Here is a 12,547-nt window from a genome sequence, read left to right on the forward strand (position 1 = left end):
TGGGTGAAGTGTCCCTTTAAAGAATGAGTATTTCACTGTATATTTTTACATTATCAACAAATCCTTTTAAAAATGTCCAAATCAAAAATTTATCAGTTTCTTTCTGTCTTCCCTACTCCCTAAATAGTGCATTTGTTGGGGACTTTTTTTCAGCAGAGAATTAATACACATTCTAACAGATGTTAGTTAAAACATCTAGTGGTAAAGCAGAATTGTTGATTTTTAGCATATAGAAGGCTAACAATTTTTCAATAAATTTTGCTTTTGAGTAATTCATAATGTGCTGATATCATAATCACAGAATACTATCACCCCACTATTACAATATATCTTCAAGTAAACATCCCAATTAAGCCAAAGAGGAGTGTTCGAAGTTTGCTTCACTATTTATTTCTCTTTTTTGGCACAGGAGCAGACTGTACAGTCTGTATATTACTAACTAAAACCTTAAAATTGTTAAACCAAACATTTCTTTATCAAAACTATGTAAAATTAATTCAAATAGTTTCCATTTGTGAGCTTAAGATAACATAAACTGTTTAGCACAATGTACAGTAGCTTCCTCAGTGAATCCCATGATGGTTTGTCAAGTGCAGTCATTCAGGAACATTATATTAATTTATTAAAGTTTCAAATAAATCTGAATTCAATTTAAAACCCCCAAATGATTTCTCTTGAAAGCCTGACAACTTGATGCACCGCTTTGTGGCCCTGTGTGTGAGAGCTATAGTAAATGGGCAGTGACTCATACCAGTCAGATGTATGGCTCTCCTTGTGGTGGCACGGGCAGCCAGCCACAGAGTTGCCTGTGGTGAAGGCCACTGCACAGGCAGCACTGGAATAGAAGTTTATTACTGGCCACCAAGTCAAGCCCTGCTCACCAAATTGATACCCTGGAACAAATATAACATAGAAAATCACATATATGCATAAACTGTGTAGCAAACGCACACCCATGCACGACAGCTCTCGTGGATGGAGATGCACACACACAACACAGACATATGCGCACGCAAAGTTAAAGGCTATACTTTGAAAGTTCCTGTTTAGGTGTAAGTGGGTGAGAAATGTGGTCACATTGTTCAGTCTCTAAGAAAAGTTGCAGTTCAGTGAGGAGAGAAGCCTAAAAAAAGATTTGAGATTGAAGGTTTGACAGTTGGAATAAGAAAAGGGTCCTTTATACACACTACAAAAGAGGCAAAAGATCTATATGTGTGAAGAGATATGCTTTTATATTTAATATATGACATAATTCCTACTGAAGAAACTATTTTCTGTTTTTCAGTGAAAAAAATAAATTCCAGGGTTTCATAGAAAGCTTTTACTCTTTTGACAAATGTGACAAGTGGCTCCGTCAGCCCACGATCATCTCACTGTAATTGAAGACATGATGTCACATCAATGCCTTATAGCTGCAGCTATGTTACAAAAACCACTGTTACCCACATTTCCCAATACTGGGTGGTTTTGTCAGACAAGCTCCAGATATGTGCTACACACACACTTAATAATGGTCTGGGCTTAGGTTTGGCTCCAGACGTTTGGCCGAAGCTTGATCACACTCAATAAAGAAGCAAATAGAACTGACTGACAGACCGCTTTTATTGCACCATTCAGCACTTCAGACAACACGGAAGTTCTGATAAGTAGAAATCTGATTTGTGATAGGGAGTCTGTAAAATTTAGCACAGCACATCCTTGAAAACAACCTTAACTGAAAAAGTTCGCCGATGATTTGACTCATAAAAATATTTCAACAAAGTTCTTTTGTGTTTTGGCTTTTCAAATTGTAGTGTTGATGACATTATAATACTGCCAGCATCATTTATTTGTTGGCAAAGAAAATACTCATTACAGGAAAGACTGTACCCTGTTGGGTTATGTTAAGCCATCATAATTACAAATCTAATCTAGTACACCAGTCAGTCACAACATTATGACCACTGATAGGTGAAGTGAATAACACTTATTATCTGGTTATCATGGCAACTGTCAGTGGGTGGGGTATATTAGCCTGCAATTGAAAAAATGAAAAAATGGGCAGCGTGAGGATTTGAGCGACTTTGACAAGGGTCACATTGTGATGGCTAGATGACTGGGTCAGAGCATCTCCAAAACTCCAGCTCTTGTAGGGTGTTCCTAATCTGCAGAGGTCAGTACCTATCAAAAGTGGTCCAAGGAAAGAAAAGTGGTGCACCGGAGACAGGGACATGTGCAGCCAAGGCTCAGTGACGCACGTGGGGAGTAAAGGCTGGCCCGTGTGGTCCAATCCAAAAGACGAGCTGCTGTAGCTCAAATTGCTGAAAAAGTTAATGCTGGTTTTGATAGAAAGTTGTCAGAACACACAGTGCATCGCAGTTTGTTGCATATGGGGGGTGCATAAAACTTTGACCACCAGGGTGCCCAGGTGGTCATAACGTTATGACTTATTGATGTTGTATATAACAAATACATTTGTAAAGTAAAAGTATAACATTTCTCTCTGAAATGTAGTATAGTGTAATGTAGCAGGAGAGGGAAATATATCAAGATTGCAAGTAAATACAGTAGTTATGGAAATGTGCTTAGTTACCTTCTACTGCTGGATGACTGTGTGTAAGGAAAAAAAGAAATTAAAATGATAGAACTCATCACTCAAAAGATTTGTTGACTTACAGTAAAAATTGTAATGAAGAGAAAGAGAAAGACAGAGACATGCTACATAATCACTATTGTTCTTTTACCCACTATATTGTTTTACTATATGCTTTGGCAACATTTCTGTTTTCATGCCAGCAAAGCAAAATTAAATTGAAACTGAAATTGAGAGCAATAGTGAGAAAGAAACTGACAAATCTCAGGGAAAAGCTCTCCTCTCTGAGCTTTTAGTGTCAATAAACTTGGTGCCCACTTCCAGGCTGCACTGATTGAGTCAATGGGCACCAGATTACTTACTTTCCCTTCCTCTGCTTGATGAGGTGAGCTTAATTTGGAACTAAGGGGTTTTCTAATTTGCTGAGCAATTTGAATTTCATTCACCAAATCCTTAGAGAGACCCCTAGTGTTGGAAACTTAAAAGTGCACTCAGAGGCCCAAAGCATGGTGTTTATGGTGTGTGATGGCCCTCTATGATTGTGGTGTGTTTTAGGATGAGCAGATAATAGACAGATAAAAGACACCCAGGGACAGGTTGCCCGGGCTGAATCCCATTCAGCTGCAAACTCCTACAACTCTGGAGGTTCTAATTTGATTTAACTGGAAGTGGGTCTTTCCAGAATGCCTCATGGAAGTCCTCCAAAATTAACATCCTGGATATTCTACAGGGCCTGTCTACATCCATTCTCATACCCAAATGGTACTCTGATCAGCTTTTGGTGGTGGAGTATTTGTCAGGGTATTATAGAAATATGAAAAACCAGAAAGTAAGGGGGAGAAAGAAGAAACAGCAGTGAAAGGGTGAAGAAAGTACAAGCATGAAAAGCCTTTCTCACAATTATCAGATATGAAGATTCTTTAATATTAGTCTTAGTGCTAGTGAAACAGTGAGAAAGACATGCAGTTAATTCTCATCCAGCTAATATTGACTGATTTGTCAATTCTGAATGTTGTCTTGAATAACAGTGCACTCTTATTTTGGAAAAAAAAAGGAAAAATTAGTAGACAGTTGAAACCATGATTAGGTGTCTTCCTGCAAAATCGAAAAAGCAACTTGAATTTTATGAATAATTTTCAACAAGTGAGCTCTGCAGGTAATCCTTTAATAAGTTTTAGCGATCAAATGACAAATTTCCATTTTAATGTTAAATCGACTGCCACATGTTCTAGCAGTAAGAATTTTTTATGGTTTAATTATTTTTTTGTATATTTCATCATGTGCTGTGTAAGTAACAAGAGAGCTGTTTGTGTCTGAACCACTGTCTCATGAATTGTCTCATATTCCAAAACAAATCCAAAAGAAAATGTATTATGTTGTTGTAAGTGGATAGTATTATCCTTGCTAATATTATCATAGCATAAAGAAAATAAACCTATCAGGGCCCAATGTTAACTTGGCACTTTGCTGAGGATGTATAATGTTAAATGTTGCAGATGAGCTGCAGCAGTTGAATGGCACCTACAGGCATACCAGGAGCGAGTTGCCGGCGCAAGATGACAGGAGCCAGGACAAGAGCGCGCGGCGCCTTCTGGGTAAGGATGAAGGGAGTGGGTTGTCGCAGCAATGTTGGCAGCAAAGGACAGATGGTCATCCAGAGTCACACCCAGGTTCCTTGCAGTCTGAACCAGGGACACCACTATGTTCTGAGTGGTAATGAAGAGGTCCAGGATGGGAGACAACTTCCCTGGAAGGAAGAGCAGCTCTGTATGATTTATGTGCAGAGTTTATTTTCACGTTCATCTGCTAAAGGGGCAAAGTTTCACTGTGCTCAATAAACCTACTTTTTATTTGTCACCAGTTTGTACACGCTATCAGGCGCTACTACTTCACTTTTTCCTCATGAAAAACTGGGTTAAATGTCTTACAATATGGAAAGGGGATGTGCTTTAATACTCCACCCCATTGTCTCTCCCTCTTCTGCTTTCTCTCCCCCTCTTCCTCCCTGTCTCTTTCCCTGTGTCTCTGAGAAAGAGGACATTGTTTCTTAATTAATACACCATGTGTTTGGAACACTCAGGACTGAGGGAGGTGCAATGTATGAAAGATTAATAGCTGAAGATATCCCCCACATAGGCCATCAATTAGGAGTTACAAGTATGTACATTTTGAAAACTTCCTGTGGTGCTCTGTGTGAAGCAGAATATGAGTTGGTAGTTTTGTTTTTTGGTTGATTTGTGACTAAGACGTGGGCTGTAAGGGATATAAGAGGTAGAATAATTAAAGATGAAGCCACTTTATGACGCTAAAGGTAGCAAAGCCTTAGTCAAGCCTTTCTCTAATATAAGACACTTTATCTGTTGACCCATCTTCTCCCAGTCCACCACATATGTGTGTGCCTGTCCATGCCAGTGCGTTGCACAGACGTACTGTAGCTCTTGGCTACTGTTATGGCAGCGAGTACAGAGTGAGAGTACAGCAGCCAGTTGAAGACAGGAACTTGGACAGATCTGGCAAACCTTGGACTACACAGTTTACGACCAAAAGCAAATACAGTCTGCAGAGAACAAACGACGGGTGCTCGGCGTGTTTATACGAAAGCTCATTAGTGTGAGATCAGGTCGAGGTTTACAGCCAACCTCTTCCCTCTCCGTGCCAACTATACAACCTGTGATTATTCCTCTTTAAGTATAAGCCTGAGACCTACAGCACTGCGTCTTTGCCTTTAAAGACTTGTTGCTATTTTTTCTTGAGGGAGAGGAGTGTTTTAAGAGATGATTTCAGTGCTGTAATGCTACCTCCTGTGCCACAGACAGACATCTGTCCCGCACATTGCTGCAGTTTAGTGAGGACGATGATCATCTGGTGAGTGTTTTGGGGTGCTGCTTGGTTGCCAGTTAAATAAATTTACATTCACTAAAATATTTGATACTCTAACAGCAGTGGTCCCTCATGCTCACTTTATGTTTAGTGAACTCGGGTGTCTGTTGAAATGACCAATCAAAGACAAAGATAACCAGCAGAGTGAGACTGAAGTGATACCGGGGAAGTTTGGGGCCGGTGTGAGTTGAGGCGGGAAATGTTCCAGCAAATGTTTGATAAAAGGCTGATATTGTGTTATTTGAAAGATGCCTGCCTGCTCTACCCCATCACCAAGTCTCCTCTCATCTTCCTCCCTTCTCGCTCTGGAGGAGCAGAGCACTAAGAAACAAAGGAAGCCTTCTATATCTCAAAGCCAGCAGTGATATCATGGAAAAGGCTGTCAGTCAGTCAGGTGTGGGAGGGAGTCAAAGGGATCACGGTTGCTCCCTCAAAATTCACAGATTTTTAGCGAAAGTGATTTATCATATATTGGAAATAATTCTCTTACATGTTATATTAATAGTTAATAAAATCAATAATGTAGATTCATCACAACTTCCTAACCAGCGATTGCATTCCCTAGAAATATCATGACAGAGTAGTAGAAAGAAATCACAGAAAACGAGGGTTAGAAAGTGGATTCAAGTCTTTCCCAAAGGCCATACAGCTGAAACTCTGCACCCCTCAATCCTCTGTTATTGTAGCATAAAAGGTAACAAATGTCTAAGGAGGAGAAACTACAAACATTTTAGAAGTACAGGGGAGCTCGGGAATTTTCCTCACAGTAAAGCTGTTGCTCAGCTTATAACCATGAAAGCAAAGCTCTCATTTCCCGCTGACTACTGTGAAAGAGGATCATAAAATTGACTCCATCTGTAATTTTATGGCTAACTTTCCAGTCACCAGCAGCACAACGGCATTCCTTCTATTAAGTTATATTAAAATTTACTTAAAGGCATGTATTGCGTAGCATGTCTTTGGGATAAATTGTATTTTTTTGTGGATAGCTGTTGTGTATACGTGTCCCTTTAAAGTCCCAAATCAGACAAGTTTGGGCACATTTGACAGTGAAGAGATAGTGGCATGACTTGGATTTGAACACACGTTATCATGGGTATTTGACTTGATCTTATGTTTGCGAACATTTGCTATACCTCTTTGTATCCTTTTTATGATATTAACAGTGAGTGCAATAATTCATCATTTGATTTACAGACAACTCAAGTTTTTGATTAATTATGGGGAGTACTACTCAGCTTGGATGCGTTTTCAACTGGGGGTGTGGTGTTTAAAAAACATGGGTGTTTTCCAGGCAGGGAGGGTCTAACAAAAAGAGGACATTGGTTGTATTATATGAAATGTGAGATCCACTATTTTTAGATCTTGGCTACTAACACTCATTGTGATGAACCCGCATGGAAATATTACATGGAGCATTTTAGTGTCTTTTAGCTCATTATTTTGGTTTTATTACCTGCAGCTTTACTGTTTTGGTTCAATCCCAAACGCTCATTAGCTTCAGCCGGAAGTAGTTTTAAGCTCTAAAAACCCACTATACCGTACCTGCTCAGCGGCAAACAGCAGACAGGCAAAGTCAGTAACTAGCCGGTGAACATAGTGGAGCATTTAGCAGCTACATAACCAGATATTTACCTCAGAAATTGATGGAAAGAACATGGTTAAAAAGAGTGAATATTGGACTTATCAGGTGGATACAAACACAATACTATAATATGTTACTCCATGGCAACTATTTGCTAACAAGTGTGCCATATAAACTTCATTCAGTTTTGTTTTTTACAGCTTGTTTCTGCTGCCCCCACAATAAATAAGTTAATGCAGTTGTTGTTATTACTTATAAGTCATTGGATAAACGTTTAGAAAGGTTCTCCAATGTGAGGTGTTGCAACTTTTCTCACTTTCACATCAATTTTTAAACTTGGGCTCCGGGAACATTTGATGGCCGATTAAAATTTTAAATTAAGAAATTAACAATAATCAATCAATATGAATAAGACTTTTTATTTCAGACTACTGTTGTCCTACTTAGAGTGATAAGACTCACTGACATGAGTCATTTGGGGAACGCTGTACTGTATATGTTCAGGATTACTGTCTACACGTGTTTCTTTAATGTCTAAATGTGAGAAGCATGTGTCTCTACAAGTGTCTTCTCTGACTGGATGGAGAGCATGTGAGTGAGAGAAAGAGAGGGTGAGAGAGCGTCTGAATCCATGACTTGTCTAAAAATGTAAAGGTGTTTGAGTTCATGTGTGTAAATATGTGCGTGTGTCTGTGCTCACATTTGTGTCTGTGCGTGTGTGTCTGCCTGTGTGTGTGTGTATTAGCAAGTTACAGAGCGTGAACCTCTCCTGGGGGACTTCCGCTGCTGCTGTTATTCTTTGCAGTGAGATGGAAAGATTTTCCCAACATCTGCACAACATATCATCACGGCAACAAAAAAAAGGAGGATACTGGGCTGAAAGTTTCCTTTGGAAGAGCCTGTGGATTTCACTTTATAGGACTTTTTCCTCCTTGGTATGCCTAGTTTAGTTGAGGAAACCTGAAAAGTTCCCAAAATGCGATTCATTTATTGAAAAATTTAAAACCGTAAAGGGAAAAATGTGGTGACACACTTCACGTCATAGCAAGAAACACTTGTTAGTACCCTTTAAGGCATTACTGGGATCATTAAAAAGCCATGCTAAGTTAAGGGCAGTAAATTTTTGCAGTACCCTGTGAAGCGACAAATGCTTTACATCAGACTATTACTGGACCATAAATGTGGTTAGTTTTCATTTGACACCTCTTCATCTGACATAGTGTGGATTTTTATGTTTCCAAAACCAGTGAGTGATGCAACTTTATTAAATACAGTGCTGCGTGCTTTGTTTTTGCGAAAGCTTTTACAGTAGACTGTTCAAACCTGCACACTGTGTTATTGCTTTTCATCCAGCATGCCATGTGCTATCTGTTCGCAAACAGCTCTTAAACCTAGCTATCTGGCTGAGAGAGCAACCTGAGGTGTAAGAAGACGAGGTACATACAGCTTCTTATCCTTCCATCCACTGCCCTTTTTTTTTCCTTTACGGTTTTTACTCCCCCTTCTCTTTTTCCATTCTCTCCCTCTGTGTTTTTCCTCATTTACCCTGAACTGCAGCAGCACCCCCCACCCCTTACCATCTCAAGCAGTCTCTCTTCTCTTATTTTCCTCATTTGTCTTCAACTTACACCGCACTCCCACCTCTCGTTCTCTTCTCTCTTCTTCCTTCTCTCTCTTAACCTGCTGACCTGCTTTTCTTTTTATCTCCCTCTCTCATTCTTCCTCACTTTCTCTTCCCCTGTCTTCAGTCAACCCTCCGGCCTACCCCCTTCGCTATGACTCTTCCACTTTCCCATGACAGAACCAGGGGCGGGAATCAAATGACCAGCTTCTCTTCTTTCACCTGGTCTCAGAGCTCGAGCTGTGAAAGAAAGCTTTGTCCCCCAAACCCTTCATCGCCTCTGGAGGTATGTCCTGTGTTGTCCATACAGGAAAGGACTTTGGTCTGACTGGAATTTTTGGGGCCCATGGGAAAATGTGAGCGAGTTAGGGCCTTAACTCTCCCTCTGACATCTCCTCCCACAGAGCATGCTGCGTCATTAGGATGAAAACCTCATGCCAGTAATTCAAAAGAAAAGAAAGAGGTGGCTATTATTGATCACATGACAAAGGGGTCAGTCGTAGTGATGAATTGACCGATAATGATCCAACAAATTTGCTGCTACAGTCAGCATTACAGAGCTGTATTTGCAAGTTTCAGCTCATCTTTAAGCTGTCTGGCTTAAAATTTCACTCGTTTGGTTCACTCTCATTACACCATTTTTCAACCGCAACCGGCAGATGTTTTCAGTAAAAAACCTGTAAAAACCCACAGTACACTACCTCAGCTTAGCACCAAACTGCAGACACAGTTAGCGACTAGCTAGCTGGTGAACATAGTGAAGCATTTACCAGCTAAAGAGCCAGATGTTTCCCTCAGGAGACCAAAAACAGATGAAGGATAATCTTGTTCTGTATCTGCTTGATGTGGAAGAAGCAACTGTTTGCTAACAACTTCACCATATCAAGTTAAAAGGTGATGACTTGTCAATGCTGTTGTAACAACGTTTCTGCTTCCCCCAAGTGGTCAAGTTGTTATTGCACGTTTCATATACAGTATTATTCTCATTTTGAGCCAAAAACAAACCAAAAAAATGTGAATGTGTGAAAACAAGTGTGAATAATGCAGGAATAATATCTTTCTATATATATTTAATATGAATATATAATAAACATTTATAGGCTATACACAAATATAAAAGGTTTTTGATGCTTCTGTGCACTAGTATGCTTTTGTCTGGACCATTACCACGGCTTCAGACACTCCAGAGAACAGTGCTGCATCCATGAACAGGCCATCACAACCTCAGAAAAAAACCTGCACTGTAGAATTAAATCTTTATCCCTTTAGACCTTATGTGTCAACGCTTGCAGTCTGCGCTGAGATTAGTTATTAGTGAGTGTTTCCACCGCAAACGTGTCGGGGCCCCATCACTTTTACATGCCTGTGACCCATAGACTCACTGGGGGGAGCGACCCGGAACGAAACCCAGTAAGGCAGGTCAGATGTCTGTTTGACACGCACTCTGCAGGGGGGACGGGAGGGGCAGGAGCTGGGTCAGATAGTAAGCAGGTGGGACGAGGCATGAAGAGGCACAACAGGCCTTATTTACAAAAGCTTCAACACACATAAACCTACAGTCAGTGTGGCATTTACTGCCCTTTTTTATGCACCCGCAGTGACACAGGGACATGCATTTTTGTGTTGTTAGTTGTGGATACTGAATCCCATTTTCAATTTTATATTAATAGACAATTAATTAATTTTATATTATGAATAAAGAAATGTAAGTACACATTGTATTAAGGGGAAAATGTTGTTATAGTACATGAAGTTAACACATAATGATGTACAATTTGGTTATACTGTGTTTTAAATGGAGCAGTTTCTATGAAGAACCATTGGGGGAGCTATTGTTATAGAAAAGTACATCACATCACCACTATAACATGCTGCTCAGAGTTATACAGCAACTGACATTAGAATGGCAATTATAATGTAACATATGGCTACGAGGTGGCGCAAGTATTTCAGGACAGTTAATATCCACATACAGAAATAGAAAAAATAAAAAAATAAAACAAAAAATAAAAATACTAATGATGAATGCAAAATAGTAAACTGACTAATGAAACCCAATATAAGTAGTAAGTTGTGACCATTCTCTTTGGTATTAGCTGGGCCTACACATTTAATAAAAAAAATCTTCAAATGAGCATTTATATTACATCAAATACAGAAGATCATGTTTTATATGTTATGTGCAGGAACAATGTATATTATTTTTGTTTACCAACAAGTCAGATAAAGACAGACAGAGAGGTAAATGACAGACCTCAGAGAGCTTACTCATTCTGGATACAGATCCATAAACCTGTATACAATTAGCACCTTTAGGACAGAATTCTTTTTGTCTTGAAAAAACTGTTATGTAGACAAGCCAACAACATACAGTTTACACAATACAAAATCCAACAGAGCCAAACATGCAAAAGCATCCAGACAATTGATCTGTCTCCCAATGTATAATTCATCATTTAATACTTAGTACCAACTGTATAAACATTCATGAAGTGGGACATAAACACAGCTGCAAGAAAGGTCAGTGAGTGTCCTGTATTGCATCGCCCACGGTACTGTGAAGTACTGTATATTTATTTATTTTAGAAAAGTAGAGAAGCAGTAATGGTAGTATTGAGATCTTTTACTCAAGTAGCAATACCACACAAAATACCCCAACACAAGTAAAAGTCCTGCATTCAGTTATTTGTGTTTTCAATATTAAGTAGCAAGTATTAGCAGCAAAATGCACATAGGACGATCAAAAGTAAAAACTAAATAAACTTCACTCTCGTAGCAGAGTAAAGAAGCCAATATATCCCTCTAAAATATTGTGCATAAAAGTATAAAGTATCATTAAATGGAAATACTTGAGTAAAGTAAGTAAGTACAATACTTTAGTGAATCTACTTAATTAAGTTTCACCACTAAAGAAAGAAAGTGAGATAAATGAAAATATAAAACTACTCTTTGACTTTACAGTACAAACATGTGGAATTATGTAATCTGACCAGTGTAGGTTACCCTTTATTTTGTTTTCATTTGTCTATACAAAAGTTATTTTGAGGATTAACCTCAAAATGTGTGTAGTATCATACATTTATCTCCTAAGTTGACACACTGGCAGGATGCAGAGGGTTATATTTGAAGTCCCTTATGGGAAAAACAAATTTGACCTCCTTCCCTTCCAATTCGAGTGTAGCTTATCTGTATTGGCTTTCTTTGTTGGGAAGCTGATAATAACATGGTGAAGTTATACAAGGCCTTAGGTTGTTTTGTAACTGCTGCACCTCCAACATTTTGTGTGTGTGTGTGACAACAGTAACGTAAAAAAGTAACACTGCTATGGTGATTTAATATGACAATTATGGGCCAAATGCATAAAATCTTGTGTAGATTAACCGCTATAACTGTGTGACAGAAAATGTGACAGAAATATGCTGCTCATGCCTCAGCTTTTTATTTACTCTGCCCCAAATAGATCTTTGGTCCAAATTAAAGTTTTGTAACTCAAGGTAAGTTGCTGGCTGTTGCAACACCATGGGGTTATTGAACTGAATGAACAAATACTAAAGCAGGATTTTTCTATTTGAAATAGCGTAATGGGAATCTCATAAATCCCTTAAAATGGCATTATAGTGATATTTAAAGCCTCGTGTTGCTGCTAAATGACAAGAAAAAATATGATTATTTTAAGTTTGTGTTTCAGTTTGTTTTGACCAGTTTGATAAAATTCAGTGCAACACTGTCACTGTCAGAATTGAATAAGAACACATTATGATCTTTGGCACAAATTTTATATCATATTTATATACTCTTTAAGTAACATGTTTTATATTTGGGTAAAGACATTATCCCCACTCATGTTTCATGTTTAATCAAGAAGGCCAGCTCTGTCCTGGGTTGCCCC

The 12,547-nt window shown here is 38.8% G+C and overlaps 1 protein-coding gene across 1 annotated transcript in view; it reads left to right on the forward strand.

Annotated features, from left to right (window-relative positions):
* Positions 1-8,155: 8,155 nt before the first annotated feature.
* amy2a (amylase alpha 2A) overlaps positions 8,156-12,547 on the forward strand; it is a 9,161-nt gene continuing 4,769 nt past the window's right edge. Inside the window, exon 1 of the mRNA XM_035670791.1 lies at positions 8,156-8,283. The gene's annotated coding sequence lies outside the window, so the exon portion shown is untranslated. The remainder of the gene's footprint in view (positions 8,284-12,547) is intronic.

This window comes from Morone saxatilis, unplaced genomic scaffold (assembly GCF_004916995.1).
Source record: "Morone saxatilis isolate NCDOM2014 unplaced genomic scaffold, NCSU_SB_2.0 Contig23, whole genome shotgun sequence".
NCBI classification, from domain to species: Eukaryota; Metazoa; Chordata; class Actinopteri; family Moronidae; genus Morone; species Morone saxatilis.